Source organism: Fringilla coelebs (genome assembly GCF_963513975.1).
Source record: "Fringilla coelebs genome assembly, chromosome: 4".
Classification (NCBI taxonomy): domain Eukaryota; kingdom Metazoa; phylum Chordata; class Aves; order Passeriformes; family Fringillidae; genus Fringilla; species Fringilla coelebs.
Window position 1 is genome coordinate 43,314,731 of NC_140032.1, and position 21,489 is coordinate 43,336,219.

The 21,489-nt window shown below is 39.5% G+C and overlaps 1 protein-coding gene across 4 annotated transcripts in view; it reads right to left on the bottom strand.

Annotated features, from left to right (window-relative positions):
- TRIM2 (tripartite motif containing 2) overlaps window positions 1-20,152 on the bottom strand; it is a 59,829-nt gene extending 39,677 nt beyond the window's left edge. For 2 of the 4 annotated variants that reach the window (XM_084204652.1, XM_084204653.1), the window contains exon 1: window positions 19,711-20,152. The gene's annotated coding sequence lies outside the window, so the exon portion shown is untranslated. Of the gene's footprint in view, window positions 1-9,566; window positions 9,759-19,710 lie in introns of those variants that run through there. The other 2 variants (XM_084204654.1, XM_084204655.1) reach the window with 1 other exon arrangement.
- Window positions 20,153-21,489: the final 1,337 nt, after the last annotated feature.

A 21,489-nucleotide genomic window follows, 5' to 3' on the forward strand; every position in this document is an offset into this window, starting at 1 on the left:
CCATTTCAGACAATTTGAAATCTAGCTTGAGGGCAGTTCAGGCTTTCCAAGACAGAAACAACAAGCCCTCTGCTGATCATGCTCAAAGGTCATGCAATTGCAGAATGCTTTGCATGACCTGTGTAGCATTTGATTGTTAGTGTTACATTAGGTCTTCTTCCTGTGCTTGAATGAACGTCAGGCTAGTCTGGCAGAGTTAAACCCGTGCTGCTCTTCCTGAGCTGTGTACTTAACCGTACTGGTACATTTTACTTACCACGCTGAGCAAGGGGCTATTGCTAGGGTAATGACAGTGATTATGGATCATAAGTCAGCTGTGCTGGCTTTCCTGATAACAGGTTCCTGGGGCATCACCTCGGTGTTAGCAAATTCAGCAGCATAAAGCTATTCACACTTCAAATACCCAACAGCAGTAACTGATATTTCATTCAATGGAAAACACTTATGGCAGGCCCTTTTGTTTCCTTTTTTACCAACTAAGGGAAAACTGCAATTATAAAAATTGCTCTAATACTCATAAAATATCATGTTCATTCATGACCCAAAAATGTATGATTTCAGGAATGATAATATTTGAATGTCTTTTTTAATATTTAAAAAAATTTCTTTTCCCATAGTAAGATAAAATGTATTCTGTAAACACAAATTATTTTCTCCTATTTAAATGCCAAAAATCACACAGAATTAACCTTAGGAGATCAATTAGCAAACCATGTTACTTTTAAAAAGCTTGAATTAAAGGTGGCTTTATAAGAGGTAGAACCAAAATATCTGTCTCTTACAAAACAGAGTAGAAAGACCAGACAATCACATACCCATTAATGTATTCATACATTTGGCAGAATAACATGCAAAACATCAGCAATGTGTTTCAAAAGGAAAATTCATTTTACCACTTACACAGCTGTGTTTGCCTCCCACTCTCCCTCCCCAAATGTTAGAGGCAGGGACTCAAATAAAACAGGAAAGATAATCAGAAGCAGTTTTTCTTATCAAAAGCATGGCTTCCAAATTGGCCACACCAGCAGTATGATTTTTTTGTTATAGACTGAACATAAGCTACTGGAAAAAGCTGTACTTAAGATATGAAAGAATAGGTCTCCAGAGAATGCTGCCTGTCATTTAACAGAAGAAAGTTCTCTAGCAACCAGGTATTTTCTGTATTTCATCTTTTCCTTTTCAAGGAAAGCTGCAACAGCAAATAGTGCTTACACAAGAAAATCTGCTACTGGCTGAAAAAAATAATATTGATTTAACCTGGTTTTCAGCTTAGTTTTTCACATTCCCCCAATGTCACCACAAAATCAAGTAACTCTTAGCATTTCATACCCAAATCTCATGCCAGCTGCTTTATTTTTCAAATGCTCATCCTTTAAACTTTGTCAACGAAAGAAACCACTAATGATTCAGAAATAAGTGCTTTTAATACTCTGTATTTTGTCTGAAATGCAGCAGGCCATGACTGTCATTCATCCCCTGTGTTCACATAAATCAGATTTAAAACATGCACCTGGAAATAGAATTTCATCTGTACATTTTAAGCTTTGACCACTACCTGGTACAATTTCTCACAGAAATAGTCCCTTTAAAAAAATCTTTTGAGTATGGGATTTGCAGGATTCTGAAGCTTCTCTAAGGCAATTCACCTTTGATGTAATCTTGATCAGTGGGATGTAGCTATGAGAAAGATGATTTTGTTCATAAACTCAATGAAAGCAACTGTACAATCAAAGACTCTTCAAAGAAAATCTGGGGATTTTAGATAATACTTTTGAATTTCACCAGACAGTACTTTTTCTGATTTACTGCTATGCTTGCAGCAATGTACATTTTTAATGTATTGGCAGTGGAAGATTTTGCAAAGTAACATGACTTTTACAAGAAAAATGTTTTTTTTTTTAAAGTAGCATCTTCTGAGCTCAAAAACTGCCAGAGTGCTTTTCAGAGGTTCATTATGTCTCACAAACAAAATAGAGCAGCTAAAGCATGAGCTTAAAAAACAGGGTTATCACTTCTTCATGTGAACACACTTCATAATTTAAATATGCAAAGTTAAAGGACTAAGAAACATTGCACCAAACAAGACATAAGCCCCCACCCATTTATCTGTGACACACACACAAAACCAAATTCGGGTTCGCTAAACCGAGTGCAGTAAAGGGTTCTGAAATGTACTCCCTTTGTCGCCCTTTTGAAGCTCAAGGATCTCGATCTTCCCCAGCCACCCCAGAAACAGCATTACTCTTTTTCCTTCTGCTTGGAGATACGATTTTCATTTAAAGTATACTGGACAGCAAAGAAAGGAGAAAACAATGGCTCTCTAAGCTAGTGGAAAGCTTTGCCCCGCTATGCATGCATGCCTTCAGGAAAGCCAGGGTGCGGCCCCACCCATATGAAAGGAACTTCCTATAGCGCTGGAATAAGAGGAAAAGAAAAAAAATCACGTTCAGTATAGCAAATAACAGTTCCAGAAGAGTTGGTTCAGGTAAATAGAGACGTAGTAGAAAAATGTAGCCTTTCTACAGGTATCCTCAAATGAGCTCTGGAATTCCTGAAAATTCTCTATTAGTTTCCCAGCCGAGAAAAGACACTGGGGAATCAAGTAACTGTTCACTTCACAGGATTTTATTCCTAAAAGAGCAGAATTCCGTGTTACAATACACTGCTGTCTCTGAAATCCACCCAGCCAGAGCTACAACTAGCCTGAAAGTACAGCCTGAGGAGAACAAATTGCTTACAGCTTATTCATCCTCTTCTTATCAATGGTATTCACAACCTAGAGGGTCTATTCATGTACTATGAATGAATAGGTTTCCAATGGCAACGTTTCCAAAGGAACAGTCAGGCCTCCAGAGCCATAAGAAAGGGTGGGGAACCTCAATAATGTTGCTTCAAGGACTGGGAGAGCCGAGGCTTTAAAGTCCTTAAAACAGATAGATCACCTGTCCACAGTCTGTAGGAATAAAGAACAGATCCAAGCCATTTCTAGCAGCAGCCCCCAGATTAGCCAATACAGAACACACTGTGCAAATTAATAATCAGAACCACCACACACTCCACTTGTGTAAAAGGCTTGATAAGCTAAATTTGCATTCCTTTCTCTCCCACTCTTGCAATCAGCTTAGTGCCTTGTTCAAAACACAGCAACCCTCTTCATTCTTACAGCATGCAGAAATGTAATGAACAATCGGGGGCCAAAACAGGAGCAACCCAGCAGCAGCCACCAGGAATAACACTGAGTAAACTTGAGCATTTCAGACCTACCCATCTTTGTAGAAAAATAGCTTAATCAGTGCAGTGCTGAGGATAAAATCCTTGCAGGGACGGAGCTGCAGTTCCGCAGTAATCCAAACGAACAAACCATCATCTGTTAATATTTCAAGCCTCACGCATAAAACCGCTAAGGAATCCCTATCCCAGCACAATCATTATTAGATGCACAAGAGATTCTGTGCTCTAAGGAATGACGCTCCATTCCATGAAGAGGACAGGTGGAAAGAAAAATGGAAGAATAAGAGGAGGCCCAGTGAAGTCGTCATGAATTTTTTTTTTTCTCCCTGGGTCATTTACAAGTGGGAGACCCCTTCAGGATTCAAACCAATCAATCTTTATTTAGCACATCTTTTTCTCACTCAGCCTGTGTAGAAAGACTGCAGCAAATGGTGCAAGGGATTGTGGGATGGGGATGCAGCAGAGAGCTGCAACCAGATTCGCTGGGTTCTTTTTTTTTCCTCCCTACTCAGCAATCAGCTGTTCCGAGGCTCCGCGCACGGCCATTGAATTTGGTCACCAGAATGTTATTACAGGATTAGCAGGCGGAGACAGCTACCACTGTGCATCTGGCATGTCAATGCAGCTAAGAAATACATATGCAAATACTACTCACGAATCGGAAAAAGGATTTAACTCCGAAGGAGAGAGCAAGTATTACATAACGTCCATTACCAGGACAGCTGCCAGAGATAAAACGAAAGCACTTTCGTTTATAAAGTTTAACACTTAATGATTCCACTCGGATTTTTCCAGGATTCTGGGTTTTTCTTGGAATGTAATCTTCCCTGCTCCAACTTCAAGAAGCAACAAAAGACCCCACAAACGGTCTTTGTCTCTCTCCAGATGTTTAAAGCAGAAGCAAAGAGCCTCTCTGTAAAACTGTGCTACTGACACACAAACCAGAAGCAGCTTCTTCTACAGGGCCATATATTTGACCTGACTCAGTCTCAAGTCAAATATTCAAGGCAGCAAGTAGTAAACTCATATTCAAGAAATTTGAGAATCGAGGCTAACAGACTGTTCAACTTTTCTATAAACATTAATGCAAAGGTATATTATCATAATCTATATACTTGCTTACTTAAAAAAAAAAATAAATTCACAGATCAACTCTGATTTTACTAGGTTGTTACCAAAGAAATAAAAAAATTTGGTGACTGCCATTTTTCAGCTATGCAGAGAAGGTTGTTAAAAAGCTGCTTGTGAATACGCAGACACTACTGAAGCAAAGCAACATATAATTAGCTTTGTCTTCCAGTATAACAGCTGGTGGGTTTTGCAGGCAAGGTAGTATTTGCATCTCTAAATACAGAGTATCTTTTCCTTTGAAAAAACCAAATCATATGCAAGTATTTCAGCTAACTGAGGCTAACAAAGCTTCCTACAAATAAAAGAACACAAAGCACCATTTGCATCAATAAGAAAACAACTGGGGCTTAAATACTCTCTTTGCCTCCCTGACTTAATTAGGACAGATATAGCTATTTGAGAAGTTTAAAATGTCCTCCCAAGCTCTTTAAGGATGGTTTCCAGATGACACTGTTTATTCCATTCTTGAATTGATGAGTTAAGTAGTATTAATAATCATTTAGTGTGACTGAAATGTAATCTAAATTCCTGTTGAAAATATAAATTCTGCACACATCCTTTACTTTCCACTTAGTGATCATTTAGCCAGATTATTTTATGCATCAGCCAGATCCAGCCTGGTTTCCCTGGACAATATGCCCACAGGGTGAAGGCATGTTGTAATCCAGTTTATAACATGAAATGAAACATCAGGCAGCGTGTGTGCATGTATCAGGATTTGGGGTGCCTGTGCCAAAATACTGCCCCTCTAACTCCCTTAACATGTGCTGAACTCAATCAATGAGAGAGGTATGTTTCATTTTAGCTCCAATATTCAAGAGCAGCAGGCATCTGTACAGCAGGATTCACAGTTTAAAAGAAGGCAAGAGATTTCAGGCATGTTTTTGGAGACATAGGTTTTTTATGTTTGGTTCGGGGAGTATTTTGGTTTTCTTTTTAAACTGTCTGGGGAATCCCAGTTGCAAAGAACAAGCAAAAGATTTCACTCCCACAAAAGAAAATCCAAGGCCTTTTATTTCTGCCAGTGGAACAAGACACATCACAAAAATCAAGTGATAAAGTTCAGGAGTGGCACCCCCAGAACTGAAGGGGAAGACTGTTGGACAGAAGCATGCAGGCATAATTTAGTTGCTTGCTCATTTCTAACACTGCATTTACATACACTAAAACAGAATGACCAGTATCACTCAAAATACTATTTCCATTTATGGTCAGTAGTAAAGACATACCCCTCAGAACTGATCCCATAACATACCTCATGGTCAAAGGAGACTGCTGGAGCCACAGCTGCAGCCACTCTGATAGGGAAATACACCCCCAAATAAGAGATTCCTTCAAACTGATGTTCTCTTTCAATTAACTCTGAGAAGTTGCCTGCTGACAATGAGATGATACTCCACAAATCATCCTGCTTCTTCAACAGAACAGAAATGTGCTACTGTGGCAAGGAAATGAAGACAAAAGGCATAGCATTTCCCTGAGATTTTTCTTGTTATGTGTTGATACGTGGGTTTCTTCTCCTTAGTGAGGAGGAAATTGATTCAATCTTGCACTTTACCCCCATGGCAGTTACAACCAGACTCATTCAAATAGGTTTATTGTATGTGTATGTCTTTTGTGCTGGGAGATGGGGGTGGGGGTGGTCATTATATGCTTTGTTTGTTGTTTTTCTCTTTTTTATTTAAAAAAGAATAGGCTACTTTTCCTCAGAAAATTGCTGTATTTCATTGTTGCTGTTGACTTATCTGTGTCACTGCTGACTACTGAAGAAAGTTCTGGAGAAGAAAATACATAGTACATGCCATCTTCGTAGTGCCATGGAAGAGCGATCTAGCTTCTCTTGTCATTCCCTGTAAATGTCCTGGGTTTTGAATAACTTATGGTTTCCCCTGTTACAAACACAACCTGAATTCATATTCTTTGGGAGGCTATGATTAGTAAGCTACCAAAAAAACCTCACAGTTAACTTACAGGTCATAGGTAGATATTGATAATATTAAATAAGTCATCCAAAAACTTCAAGTTAAGATTAATGGTCTGCACTGAAACCTATACTATAAACTGACTGAATGGAGAGTAGTCTAGCTCACGCTGCTGTACAAAAGAGATTTTAATGTCAGCAGAAAAAAAAAAAAGGGTTAGTTCAAACTAAATGACCAGCTAATACAGGCCTGGCAATTAAGGCTGACAAAAAAGTAAGAAATGTGAGAGACCAGAAATCAATTACCCAAAGCCAACATGCTGGAAATGAGGATTAGATTAGGAACACAAATATAGCATAGGATGGGCTGTTACAGCCATCACACAGCTCCACACAACCCTAATTTGACCCTGGTGCCAGGAGAGCAAGAGGGGTGAAACAGCCAAGCTTTGTCATTGTGGAGCCATGCCCACAACCAGGAATCAAGGGGCCTAAGTCTTCCTTATGAGCTAGTGGCATTTACCTTTCACCGCTGAGGCTGTGAACCCATGCAGACCCAGGAGCTTCCAGAGAGCAAGTGCAACTTCCAGCCCTCACTCCACATCCTCCAATAGTCCAGGCTGTAGCTCACACCCTCTGAGAACAGCAACAGCTTCCTCCCACTGTAGTTTGTAGCCAGAGGGCATGTCTGCCCCAAAAGGAGCTCTGCTAGGTCCTGGTTCCTCCCCAACAGCCACAGCCATGAGCCATGGTCACTCCCTCATCTTATGATCCAGCAGAGCGGATGCTTTTTCCCAAAGCTTGTGATACAACACAAGGTATTTGCCTGGGAGGCAAACAACTTGAAAAGTTTGCCTGGGATGTAATGCTGGGCTGCTGCAAACTTTCCCAGCAGCCCAGCACCTATCCTCCTATGACTTTGCCGTCTTCTTTTATTTCCTTCTACCTTCTGCTTATGCCTGGTTTAGCTTGCCAAGGCTGCGGCTCTTGCAGCACAACTGCAGCACGGCTGGGACAGCCTGGCCTCCCTGCTCAGCCAGCCTGAGCCTTTCCAGCAGGACTGCACTTCCTGCCTCTCTCCACTACTGAAGTTGCAAGTCAGACAGCACCAGACACAATCTGCTTTTCTCCCCTCCCTGGTATTCTTTCTTTTCACCCTATTGCCTTTGAGGTGGCACTGCAGTCACCAGAAACAATCTCTGTATTCTGGCATACTTCCTGCACAGCGATGGGCTGACCTTCAGTATCACTGTGAGATGCAGATGTCATGAATTAGATTTTTTTTTAAATAGTTTTCAGCTGCTGAAGGCACAGGAATAACAGGAAGAGAAGCCACTGCTACAAATTAAAGCCTTGCTTAATAGTCTTACATGTTTAATGATTTATTCTTTTTTCTTCCTCCTTTCCCCGACCTGTAAGCAAAGCTTACAAAAGGGTGAGCCCCTAAAACATGGGTGGACTACTTAAGACATCACCCCACTACTGCTTTACGCTCCACTTTGTGGAGGGAAGGTTATGGCTGGCATCTAATACCCACATTTATTCTCTCTCTTCATCCCCACAACTTGTGACTCTGCAGTACCCCTTCTCCACCCCACTTTGGAAGTGAATAGTCCTGCTTCTGTTCCCAGAGACCCCATCTCCCAGCTGTCCTGCCTTTGGATGGAGAGGGGACCTACTGCCGGCTGCACTGCACACACCATGGGACAAGTCTGGCAGGTGAGAGCTTGTGTGATCACACACAGTCATCACCAACTGAGAGGTTATTTGTCTGAGGTTTTCAGGACCTCTTTTAAGTCAGGGTCTTGCACAATAAATTCCAAAAGAGCTGGAACACACTAAATTTACTGCACATGAGAGGACAATACATGAATGAGCATCCATGAATCCTCAACCAAATACCCCAAACTCTCAAAAATGAGATTTCAAAGAGAAGGGGTAGGAAATGAATGGAAAGGACACACCAAGGGAAAGAACAGAACAAAAGTATCAGGTTAAATTACAGCATCAGAATTGTAATCTAGGGCCCTTTCCATGTTTAATAAAATGTCATATTCTCAGGTGAGCTCCTAAAAAAATCTGCAGTGAGGGATGTCGAAGTAATTATTTCAGGAACTAGATGTTATGCAGTCATAAGTAAAAGAATTTTAAATTGTATACTTGCCATCCAAAGCAGTAAGAGCATCTCTACTGGTACTGTTACCACCACCCTTACAGTTGCACATTTTTGACTCTCTAGGTCTACCTAATTTGTGAACATTGACAGGTCTCTGTTCAGCCTTTATAGGTACACAGGCTCAAATAAAACTAAGCTGAACTGACAAATAATTAAAACTGCACATCAAAACACTGCTGCTTCCAAAAATATCTTCTGTGAAATGTTACTTGAAATAAAAGTGCTCCATGAAGAGTACACACTAATTACTGTTAACACTTCCAGGAGCAGGAAAACAGGCAATAGAGCAAAAAGGAGGCCTATCAGGAATCTATTTGGAAAGAGGTCCCTAGTCCTTTCTACGTACTGTTAGATATAAGATATGCTGAAAAATGCTCTAGGCATTTTCTTCAGAGTTGCTGAGCAACAGGAAAAAAAACAATGCAAGAAGAAAATGCTCAATGCTTTTGGTACTGAGCTGTATGGTGAAAATTGTAGAGACCATCCCCTCCACTCCCTCCTGAGACTGGATCTGCCCCATGCTGCATGTCCACTGCAGCTCTCACTTTAGGGGAGATAACACACTTCAGGTGCTGGAGTTTAGTCACGTATTCTCTGATGACCACCAAAAACTTACTCTGTTGTTTCTGTTTAACTCAGTAGGATTTTGGTGAACTAGCAGGAAGTTCAAATCAGCAAGGGAGAAAGCTGCACTCAGCAATCATTACAAACCACGTAACCTCTTCACAAAATTAACTTAAGAGAGTGCCAACCCTTTAGAATGTTTTTCTTGCAGCCTTCAAAACTCCCACTTCCCATCAAATATAACACATGAAACACAACCTAGGAGGTAAAGAAACCCAAACCACCTTAGGTGTCTCACAGCAAGAAACAGGAGATAGAATCTAAGTATTAAAAAAAGCAAAAATGGAGGCAGAAAGGGAAGGATCTGAGCACAAAAACACATACTGGAAAAAGGACTAAGAAGGAGAGAGAAAAAAGAGCCCGTCTCCAGCATGTGAGCAGCCTGAAATCGGTTTCACATCCTCTGTAACATTTATATTGTTTAAATACAAAATATTGGTTGCTGCACCTCCATATTTACCTTAGCTGCTGAACAGTACCCACCTCATTTTCTTCTTTCTAACAGCCCAGCAGCGATGTTAACTTCTATATCTGCCAAGTCTTCTTCTGAACCAAAATATCTTTCAAAAACAGAGCAATAAGTCTAAACATATATATCGTCCTTGGGTTCAGAGAAAGCCTTGCTCAAGCGTTAAGTGGCAGACAGAAGTTTACCCAGGCAGGCTCTTTATGTTGGCAAAAGTGCAATGCTGAGCTTTCACAGCAAGTAGGTAAACACATAGCTATGTGCAGCAGGTAGTCTGGCAGCACCAGCAGTAGCGAGAAACAATGTCAGGACAACCTTGGCAAAAGGAGCTCTGTGGGTTTTAACAATGGTTGTGGGCACAGGAGCTCAACAGACCAAACAACCATAGCAAAAAGCCATCTACAGCTCTCGGGGGGAGCTCAGAGTGCTCAGAGCTCGAGCATGCCAGCTGTGACGCTGTGTCCTCCACCTCCACACTCACAGGGACACTCTTATTTGACTTTCCAGCAGTCAGTTCCAGCAGTTCAAAACCTGGAAACACCCAATGGCTGAACTTCTCCCAGTAAACATGTCCTTCCAGTCCTCAGCAAGGACATTCATTTGCTGATTGCCCGCCAGCTCTCCTATTTAAAGAACTGTTGTTATTGGAAATAGCTGAAACCTTTCTACAGCAGGGATTAAGAGCTCCCTGTACCTTGTGCCTTGCCTGCAGGAATGCGTCAATTCCCAGCATGTGCTTCCACAGCAGAGTTTTACCACAGTCACAGTAACATGTGTTATCTGCCTGCAAGGTCCATCAAACTCCTGTGTGGGCAGGATCCCCAGACAGTCCTACCAAGCAGGCACTCTGCCTCAGCCCAGGTTTTCCCCAAGCCTTCTCCCTGAGGTATAAGGTTTTATACATGACACAAAGCTGTCTACCTTTACCCTTCATCTCCAAAAACAACTCTCCTAGGCTTCCTCTTAGACATCTCTTGCAGGTTCAGGCCAGATGCCCAAAGACCCTTATGGGGCATTGCCAGGCTGCTCATAAGCAAATGCTCAGCTCTGATAAAGGTTAGATTTCTACAAAAATTACATTCTCAGGAGACCTTGTACATACACTCCTGCATGAATGTCAGTCTTTTCAACTGGCATCACAACTTAGGAAGCAACAGCTAATGAAAGAGGAATAAAGCAGAACTACTCATATGCACAATTTTAAGACTCTCCCAAGCTGAACTGGGATATACAGGACATTCATTTCTATGTGAAAACATATCCATTTTACATTACAGGAAAACCAGTACATTTTTATGTACATGAAAAGCAACTTTGGAGACAGTATCAGAAACTATGATATAATGACCATGTGAATGCATCTGTCTGTTTAAACAAAAAAGGGGACTTGGAAAAAAATCTGACATCAGGAGAGATAAGAACAATATTATCTTAAATCAACCACCTTATCACTTGGATTGTGGTAGCACCTGGAGATCTCTTTCAAGTACCAGAATCCTATTGTGATAGGCACCTGCTACCCAGCATACAAGCTCTCCTGCAAACATAGGTAGCCCATATCTTAAGGCCAAAACACAGTTAGACTGTTGCTATGGAACTGTATCTGTGACACTAAGCACTTTCTACACTACCAAGAAAGTTTGCATAACCAGACATCAATTTAGATAAGAACTATCTTTGTAAAGAAAGACGTGCAACACAGTGGCTTACTTAGCATGAAACTCTTGCAGTCAGGAATAGGAACAGATCTTAGCAGATCCTCTTCCTTTGCAAACTCTATGAGTGGATATAAGAAGTGCCTGAGATTTTAGACATAGTCCTTGTGATAACTGTGACAAGATGCACCATGTTGTTACTGAAACAGATTATACACCTAAGTGAGAAAATCCATGAGAGGTGTATGCAGAGTAACCAGATGTAAGCACTGATGTTACAAGCAGGATTTCTCCACAAGGAAAAAAATCCACAAGGAGAAATCCTAGTGGAAAACCAGTTACAAACAGGACATGAAGACAGCCCTATCTCAGGTACTTAACTTCTCTAATTCAGACTCCACAGTAAGCGGCTCTTAGGATGTATTTCAAATAACTTAAATGCTTTCGGAAGGTTGATGAAACAGTAGTCATTAGGTTTTTGGCAGGTGGAGTCCACTTGAGTTAAATTTTATTCACAATGTATTATTTTTTCACTATTTGTATCTATTGCTTCTTACTATTTCTTTTCACAGGCCACAGAGAAGAAGCCTCTTTTGCAGATAGCAGTAATGTGCTGGATAATTCTTCACCCTGTGAGCTGTGAAACCCATTGTCCAGGGTGCTACAGTTGTTAATATTTTACAGGCATTCCAGGAGAGCGGGACAAATTCCTGGTGAATAAATTTATTGAAGACATTTCCTCTGCCAGGAGGAGAGCTGGAAGCACAAATCATTGAATACAGAAGATCACTTTGAAGAGTACCATGATCAATTCTGATCCATTCTTGTGCTCTTCTGGAAGCATGAACCGTCAGCAACCATTCAAATTATAAGGCTAGGCTAGATTTACTTTTGATTTGACCCAGACAAACCTTCAAATTACTCAGAGCAGACATCACAGGAGCCGCCATAGTAGCCACTCCCTTTTGGCACAGTTAATAGCCATGAATGGCTTTACAGGGCTGCTTCTATCACTTTGCAAAGCTGGGCCATTTAGGGATGTCAGGTGAAATGAATCCCTCAGACATCTGTCATATTACATCACTGTTGCATGAGGAATGCCACTCAGGGCCTTTAGCAGGTACACCCATTTCAAGTCATACAAACAAGACTCCCAACAATGGTGAATGACTAAGCATCACCCCAAGTAGAGAACCTTTTATAGTGAATACAATAATAACCTAGCACTTCTTTTCCCTCTTACCTTTTCAAATTTACTTCATCCTTAAGAAAAAAAAAGAGACTTCCAGTGATATTTCTTTTTTCTGGTTTCTCTGCATAGGTACTCTGTATTATTAATGTACTAAGCAATGTCATAGAGTTTGGGGAAATGATGCCTTGATCACTGTCCTGGTTCTTCTCATTTAAAAGTTGCCCCCCTCCATCATCAGAGGTCCCTTCAGACAGTGCACATCTTCAGAGCAGGCTGTTCAGAGGATAAAGGCTGCCATTCAGAAGCACAGATAAAAACCCATCCCAAAAGTTAAATATGGGAAGAAATCTTCCTGCTTTTACAAATTCAAGACTGTGTAACTGTGTACTATGTCAGCTTCTGATAAGACAAACAAAAATTTTAAACTGTGTCAACAGAAGAAACGTAACTAATTTTTTTTTTTTTGCAAATCCACCTTAATATACAAACACTTTTGCATGGTCTACTCTGATCTGGTTTTTACTAAGTTTTATAGGATGGACTAGTAAAATCTAATTAGAATGAGGAAGCTAAGGGATGAGGGGATTCTCTGCCTACACAGAACTATATTGCAATTCTTATAGAACAACCCTCCAATACTTAATGTCTTCCTTTTCTGTGTAATAAAGGGTTGTACTTATCTCCACTGAGAGATTTTAAGTAAAGGATTACTTTTGCAAATTAATAAAAAATTATTTGTCTTTAATTAGGACCTAAGTATCTCAGAACATGCCTGTATTTTACAATCAAAATTTATTTCCAGCTGTTTTAGATGCAAGACAAAAAGTTATCACTGCTTATTTGATAAACAGAATGAAGTCTTCATCGTGTGACACTTAATTTTATCTTTCTTATGTTTTCTGAGCTGAGATGCACAAAGACCTGCTGCTCCCAAAACTACTCAGACTAAGAATTATGTAATAAGAGAAGAACCAGTTCTTTGAAGAGGGTCCAGTAAAACTTAAAAGCACTTTGGAAGGACCACATAGTAACCTATACTGTAGTACTGGGTCAGAGTAACACTCAGGAGAAAAAACCATCAGATGCTATGAAATAACCTGTGGCTCTACCTGACATGTTGGCTCTAGGTTTCCTAACTTCAGCACAGTGCAATTACTTGAGTTCTAGATATCAAATTAAATCTGCTTTCAAGATAAAAATCAATCAAACAAACAAAAAACACCTCAAAACAAACCCCCCAAAAAACCTAGAAACAAAGCCAACCAACACCTGCAGAGGCTTATCTTGTGGGAGTTAATCCCTGAATATTTACATTAACACTTCCACCAATAGAGGGATTACAGGAGAGAACCTGGTAGAAGGGAATTTCATGAATACTGTTTCCTTACTGGAAAAGAAACAGAAAAAGCAAAACCAAATTTAAAAACTGTACGAATGCAGAGAAACATGGCAGCTTTTCCTCTTAACAAGTTTATGTATGTTGTAAATGGCTTGCTCATCAGTCCTGCATTTTTATTCCATGGGGGTCATTTTAGTTCCCGAGGAATTTTTAAGTAGAGGGATTTACAGTATTTGCAGCTTACAGCTGTTCACAGAAGAACCAGGGGGCCCCAAAGACATCATTGAAACTGCTGACACCTGCTCTTTTGGAAGTCCCATTTCTCACAAAATATGCAAGTTCTCTAATAGTACAGATCATGGGCCAAATATGGTTGGAGCTAAATATGGGACACTTACTGTCTCTCCAAGGACCACTACAGAGATTAATGCATTCAGAGGCACACAAAATCCATAACTGTTGGGATCTTTTCAAGAACATTTCCAAGTTCAGCACAATCTTTTGAGTGCAATCTGTTGTTGTTCTGTAAGTAATTGTTTCAAGCATATTTTCTCAAGATTCCATCACTACTTCAGAGGGCTTTTGTTCTGCAAAAGGTGCAGGAACATTTTGCACTTTCATGTTTTCATACTATTCAGAGTTATGTAGCTCAAAATAATATGGACACTGCTTTTTCCTTGCTAAATCAACTCCTGAGCACTTCACAAAACACACTGGTAGATATCACACACCTTCAAGCTCACAAATAACCAGGTTCTGCCGAGCTTTGATGTAGAAGGAGGCTGGCATAGTATAGATCATCACAGGGACTAAAGCTTTTTTTAAGCCATCAGTCCAGGCATGACAAATTTCCAAATTACACATTTGCTGAAGGAGTATCCTCAAAATGAGCATTCCAAACTCATAAAAGAAAAAAAAAAAAGAAAAAGAAAGAAAAAAGAAAAAAAGAAAAAAAAAGAAAAAAAGAAAAAGAAAAAAAGAAAAAAAAGAAAAAAGAAAAAAAGAAAAAAAAGAAAAAAGAAAAAAAAAAAAGAAAAAAGAAAAAAAGAAAAAAAAGAAAAAAAAAAGTGGGATTGTCACTTTTTGTTTCCAGAACAAGAAAAAAAAAAAATCAAGAACAGAAGCTCATGGCAGCACAAAACAAATAGCTTTCCATGACAAAAGAACAGAAATTCACCCATAAATAAACTGATCATACACATGTTTAGGCAGACTAATAACACTAGAACAAATAAATCCACACTGGATTATGAGCAAGCAAATTGCTGAACAGTCATCAGAAGCATTTAAAATCTGATCAAAAGTAATTGCATCTACTTCAATCCTTATGTCTCTTTCACAAAGAGCATCCACCTTGGCATAAGAACTGAAAATCACCATCCATGTAATTAACCACTTCTGCAATGCATCCAAAACTGATAATATTCAGATGGTTTTAAAGTGAGACACAACGAATAATACTTTTACATACGAGCAAAAGTACTGACCATAAAAAGCAGAGTTGTTTGGAGTTCTTCCAGGGGAATATTAAGCATATACATGATTACAGTAAATTTTTAAGTGATTTCTCATCTCCTAGTGGCAGGGCATATTCTTATGATTATTACCACCTAGATTTAATATTTAGCAATAAACCATTACAGCCATTTCAGGATGAGTTTCTTTTGATGCTTGTGTTAGCAGGGTCACCATGTAATTTAAGAAGTGCCAGAATACAAGCTGCTAACATTTTTCACGTGCCTATGATTGGTCTCTTCTTAATTTAGCTGTGCCTCTTTTAACCCTACTGCAACTAGACAGTGGCTGGATGGATAGAGCCAGCCAACATCTACCTGCTACATCTACCTGTTCAGTTCCTCAAGAACTATATTTCATTTGAATTTCCAATTTCAATTCTTCCTTTTGAATGGGATTTGCCTCTTTTTGCCCTAAAGTCCAGCCAGCAAGTAGGAAGGCTGCCTAGTTGCCAGTAGACTTCTCAGCTGACTAGATCCTTGGCTGTCCCCACACAGAACATTAGTGGCATGTTACATAATTTGTTTCATGGTATGGTATTCCAGTAATAAACTGTTATAAGCTAAATTACTGACTTCCAGCTAAAATTACCTTTCAAAATAAGTGATGCCCAATCCAAATATAATCAGGCACCCCAATTATTAGAAGGAGTGACATGCAATATGTCTACAGATTGTGGACAGAAAACGTTTAGACAGTCTGTGGTAGAAAACAAAGGCAAATGCCTTTAATGTTAGAATTTATACAACAAATATTTATCTATTTAAATTGCCGAAATAAAACATGGTCTTGATAGAAATAAAACCATTCAGAAAGTTTGACATGAAATGCCATTTTCATTTCTCCAAAGGTTAGCCTGAGCTTTGTTCAGTGGAAGGCATCCTTTACTCTTCATAAAAAGGAAGAAAAAATATCTAGTGCACAAAACAGGAATTCTTCCAATTCTTCCAATATTCATTTTTTTGCAACCAAGCAGCTCTTTCCTTTACAGACATGTTAATACAAACCTTACAGCACACCAAGGGACTGCCTGCAATCCATTCATATCACATAACAAATAGAAGAGCAAGTCCAACTCTAATAGAAGGATCATATCTTGAAAAGTAACTTATCAAAAATGGAGATTTAGAGAGGTGAAGGGCATTTATGTGACTGCTAAGCCCTGTTCTTTTCCCTTCAGTATTTTAAAAACCTCTAAATAATCATTATTTTCTTTCCTATATTGATTTCTTTCAACAAATATTGATTTTTGTTTTCAGTCTAGTGTTTTAACAGCCCGTGCCATGCATTTCACATGGTTAGCTCTCCCCACCTTTGTTTTTTTTACCAGGAAACATTACAGAAAACAAAAGAACAACCTGCAGTCTCTGGAAATAACATATAATTATTGAGAATTATAATTTTGGTTGAAGGTGTCAGCCAAGTGTAGCATTTGCTACAGTGGATTGCAATCTGGCAGTCACTGGATTTCTTCAATAACTGAAAAAGGCAAGTTCATATATGTTACCCTGCAAAATATGGATGGGCAGAATTCCAGGAGGAATTTTTTAGGGCTTTGGAATTAATGGCATTTTATAATACAGAACACTGCATTGTCTGTAAAACAACTAATTAAATCTAAAGTGTTATTCCCTTATATAATGCCGTTGTGTTAAAGAACATTCTTTATAAACTGAACTTATTATTTGCAGTAATATATGCTTCCTGCTGTTTATAAAAAAAATAGTACAAACTAGCTACACTTGTATCCTCAGACACATTTAATTCTGATGACACAATATGCTTGCTAGCAGATCAAACCAAATGCTTTTACATGTGGCTCAAGGATTTATCCTAACCTACTATACATTGTGCCTTTGTTTTTATAAAAATAGTTCATGTGTCTAGACACAGTATTACATGTTTCTGCAAAACTGTGTATATTTAATACTTTATGCAGATGATTAAATTTCAGCTTCAGTATAGTAATGTACAGCACTTTGTTCTCTGGATTAGAACACCCAGTACCTTTCCAGTTAATTTAATTCCTCAGTTTTCCTCAAAGGAATCAGGAGCATCACTGTGTTTACATAAGCTGTCCAAATTCTAGTTTTGTTATGAATTAATGAAATTCCATTATCAGGCAAAGACAGGCCCAGCATGCTTTCAGGATGGCTTCAAGCATCAATTATCTGGGATTTTCCAGTAAACAACTTCAGCTTCAAGCTAAAGCCAGGACTGTCAGAGAAAGAATAGTATCATGGGCTGGGGAAATCCCCCAGCAGAATTACTATCTTTGTCCAGGTAAGGTCTAACGTTCCAAAATTGTGCATGCTGCTGGACACGGCAGAATTCAGACAGCACTTGCATGTGACACCAGACCATGGACACTGCTTGTCTCAAATCTAGCCTCAAACACAAGATTTCATCAAATATCAATGCAATGAAAAAGATGAACTTTAAAGACACACATACCCCCACCCCTCCCCAAAAGCCTTAAATGTATACATACTTCTAATTTTTATTCTGTGTCTAGAAGGATGCATTCACTGTCTCCCTTTGCAAATTACATAAAGAAATCAAAAGATATTTCCCTAAAATATCTTGACTGAAATAATTTTTGCATGATTTTAATCCTTCCCTCTTCCCAGAAACCCTATAATCAAATCTAGAATTGGTTCTGTCATAAAATCCAATTAAAGTTTCCTTCTGACCCTGAGGCAGTGTTACAGATGCTCCCTGAACCAAAGTTCTGTTTAGCCTTCTCCCTGAAGAAAGATGCAATTATTAAAGACTTATCAAAGCCATTCCTCATGAAAAAGGATGAATCTCAAGAACTCAAATGAACCCTCCACAAAGAAAACACAAACCTGTTCTTTATAACCAAATTGTGGGCACTGCAGGTCCAGATCAGACATGGGAGTGTCTTCACCACTCAAGTTTGTCAAATGTTTTACTGAGATGTTTGAGGAAACCTTTGGTTTATGGTAAGCAATTCTGGATGAGGGCCAAAGCACAGAAGCCTTATTTCATTTTGTCAGCAGCTAACAGACTGATTCCTCCCCCAAACTCTCTGGAAACAGGGAACAACCTCCTCTTTCTGCTGCCTTGGAGAGCAGGATGATGCAGTCCCAAGACAAGGTACAGCAGCTTTCCAGTACCTTCTCTCTAGAACCATGCTTTAGATATCATCCAGAAAATTATGGGACTAACCTGAAAGTAAACAAGTTTATACAGATTTTAACAAAACAAACATTTTAATGTGCTTTTCAAGCCCTACAGTTTATATTTCCAAGTTTATCAAATATATTCACATTGTCTAGAAGCTCTCATTAGTATTATTAGTCAATGTCATTTGTTTTCACACAAGCAGCAACATGGAATTTTGAGGAAAAAAACTTCTGATTATTAGATCAAATAGTTGGCCATAGACTATTATCTAGATAATAAATTTCTTGCTCACAAAAACAAAAAATCCAAGGCTGGGACAGAAAGCACCTTTTCTTAAGCTACATCCTTATCTAAGAAATATTTATTTAGTCATTGTACTTTCACAACAATTTTCTCATTTGTCCCCCTGTAAATTAACATCTATGCCATTGCTTTGGCCTGATAAATGTTTGAGTTCAGGATGATTTTCTTGGTCTGTTTCTTGCTTTATTCTTAGTATAATACCTGGTATATCATCTATAATTATACCCCTTGATTTTAATTAAACCTATCAATCTGCCTGACAGTTTGCCTAGACTGCATTTTGAAAATAGCAAAATGCACTAAGAGGAGAGTAATCAACCTACCTCACTAACTTATGGAGAGCTATGAATCAGGTAATGACTCAAGTTACACTTCACAAAAGCACCACAGAATATGGCAACATTAATGCCAACTTCCAGCTTCAAAAAATGAACCACTGCGAAAAGTAAACTGTCTCTCCTAATTAGACCTTGGCATTGTCCTCTCAGAGTTACAGAGTCATTATTTTGCTTTGAATAAACATCACTATTTCTTTCCTAGGCAAACTCCTTGACTCCGTTTCAATTATTTCTTTTAAATATTAAAGAGCAGGAAACATTTGTTTTCCCTTGTCACATCCTGTCTTCTTTACATAGCATCACACAGTCCCCTTTGAAACGCCTGCTCTTACGGCAAGCCTGACATGCACAGTTCAATCAAAACATTTGCTATTGTCTTTTGCCAGCTACAAACAAATTTCTCCACAAACACTGAAAAGGCTTAAAGGTTTCGACAGCCATCTAAAGCCGAGCTAACACGACTGTCAAAGAAAGGCGGTGTCAAACTGCTCGGCTTCTCCGCTACCACCCTGACTTCAGAAAGAAAAAGAAAGACAAAACAATTCACTCACTCACACAGCAGAGCTCCTGGCAAGAGCTCACTGGCTATAAAACCACTGCTCTCACAAAATACTCGAAAGCAGAAACAGCACACGAACATTTAGAGATGAGTGTGAAAGGGTAACTTACATTATTTAGAAAGACAGTGGGAAAGGACTGCTGCAGTTTCTTCGTTATTTTACACTGCTCTCGGCAGAGCAGACCACCGAAAAAGTTCATCTAAAGAAATCCCTCCTTTTAATTCTCTCTCTCCCAGTTCATTTACTCCGGAATCCCTCAGCCTGAAGAGATCCGACAGTCAAAAGTTTATCCCCTTGTATTTCCGAATGATATGGCCGACTTTCCTTGGACACATACCAATGATGCAGTAAAAATAGACAAAAGTGGGGGGGAGGGAAGAAGCAATCTAGCTTGAGCCTGAATCTTCTTAACTCAATGTTTTCTGTAAAAGCTGCCTTATGTCAGAAGATCCCATCCCTACCCTAACTTGCAGAGCGCTCAGTCATCCATCTGGTTCTCATAAACTGCAAATTACAGGCAAACCAGAGAACGTACGCGGTCCAGTTTTAGCAGAACTCCCCAAGCATCGGCCTTACAAGTAACCTGAGGTACAAAGGCTTTGAAAATAAACAGCTGGCCCCATGCCGGGATGGCCTCCCGTCTGCAGATGCCTGACCGCTCCCCCAGGCAGCGCCCAGCAGCCCGGAGCACCACCCACCACTCGGGGAAGCGGCAGCCGGGTCCCCGCACTCCCCGCTGTGGAAGCAAAGCGACCTTGCAGCCCTCCCCGGCTCCCAGCACAAACAGCCTCTCGGGAAAGGGGCAGGGAAATCCAGCGCCTTGGATGAAACCGGCAACAGTTCAGCAAGTCATTTACAACAACCTGTTTTTATAAACAGGAACGCGCCTGCTGATCCCCTTACAACCTCTAAATGCTTCCAGGTGGGAAGCAAATCTAATGTGTTGCTAAGTTTTGTTTTGGGCTGGTTTTTTTGTTGTTGTTGTTTTTTTGGTTTTTTTTTTGGGTTTTGGTTTTGTTTTGGTGGGGTTTTTTTACTACTGAGGCAACTCAGAGCCAGTAGACAGCTGCTGAACAGGGACCTTCTAGGGTGTTCGAGTCATTCAGTACCAGAATGAACATTTTACCAAAAGTAGCAGAAGTAAAGTTTTGATATGCATCTCATGAAAGTCCATGCCTCAAAGCCCCCAAGTCACCTTCAGTCCCTATTTTCACCTATTTAAAGGTCTAGTGCCCTGATTACATTCAAGTACCAAAGGCTTAAGGAGTCACCTATATTTTTGGATTGTTCATGGCTTTTGTATCAGGACAGAATAAGATTCTTTTCCCAATTAAAAAAAAAAATCAAGAAAAAAATTATGGTGGATAAAAAAAGTTTTGCCATTGCTTAAAATTAAAGTTATCTGTACTTTCTTTAAAATAGCAAATTTTATTTAGTTGTTAGTTTTAGCAGAGGACTTTTCCAAGCTTTTCTACTGGGAATAATTTACTCTGCTTGAACAGTGAGACTCTGAACAAGGCAGCTTTCACTAAAGCATCGGTGAATCAGTACAGTGAGTCATTAACAAAATAAAAACACCATTGTAAACGCTCTGACTAAAAGTCCTGAGCCTCGTCACTTGCTCAGTTTTTCATCTTGGCACAATCAGGACTGTGCTGATTGTCTACTCATTTGTACCTGGATCCAGGACTGACAGAACTGGACTGTTAAAACCAAAAGCAGGTGAATTATTTTAAAAAATCCCAAAAAACAAACAAGCCATCAACAACACCAAAACCAATACCAAACCCAAAAACCAAGGCCTTCCAATCAGTAAAAGCAAAAGAGGAAATTATGAATTAATTTTTTATGTTTAGTTCTGCCTGTGCTGTCACAATTCCTTACAGTA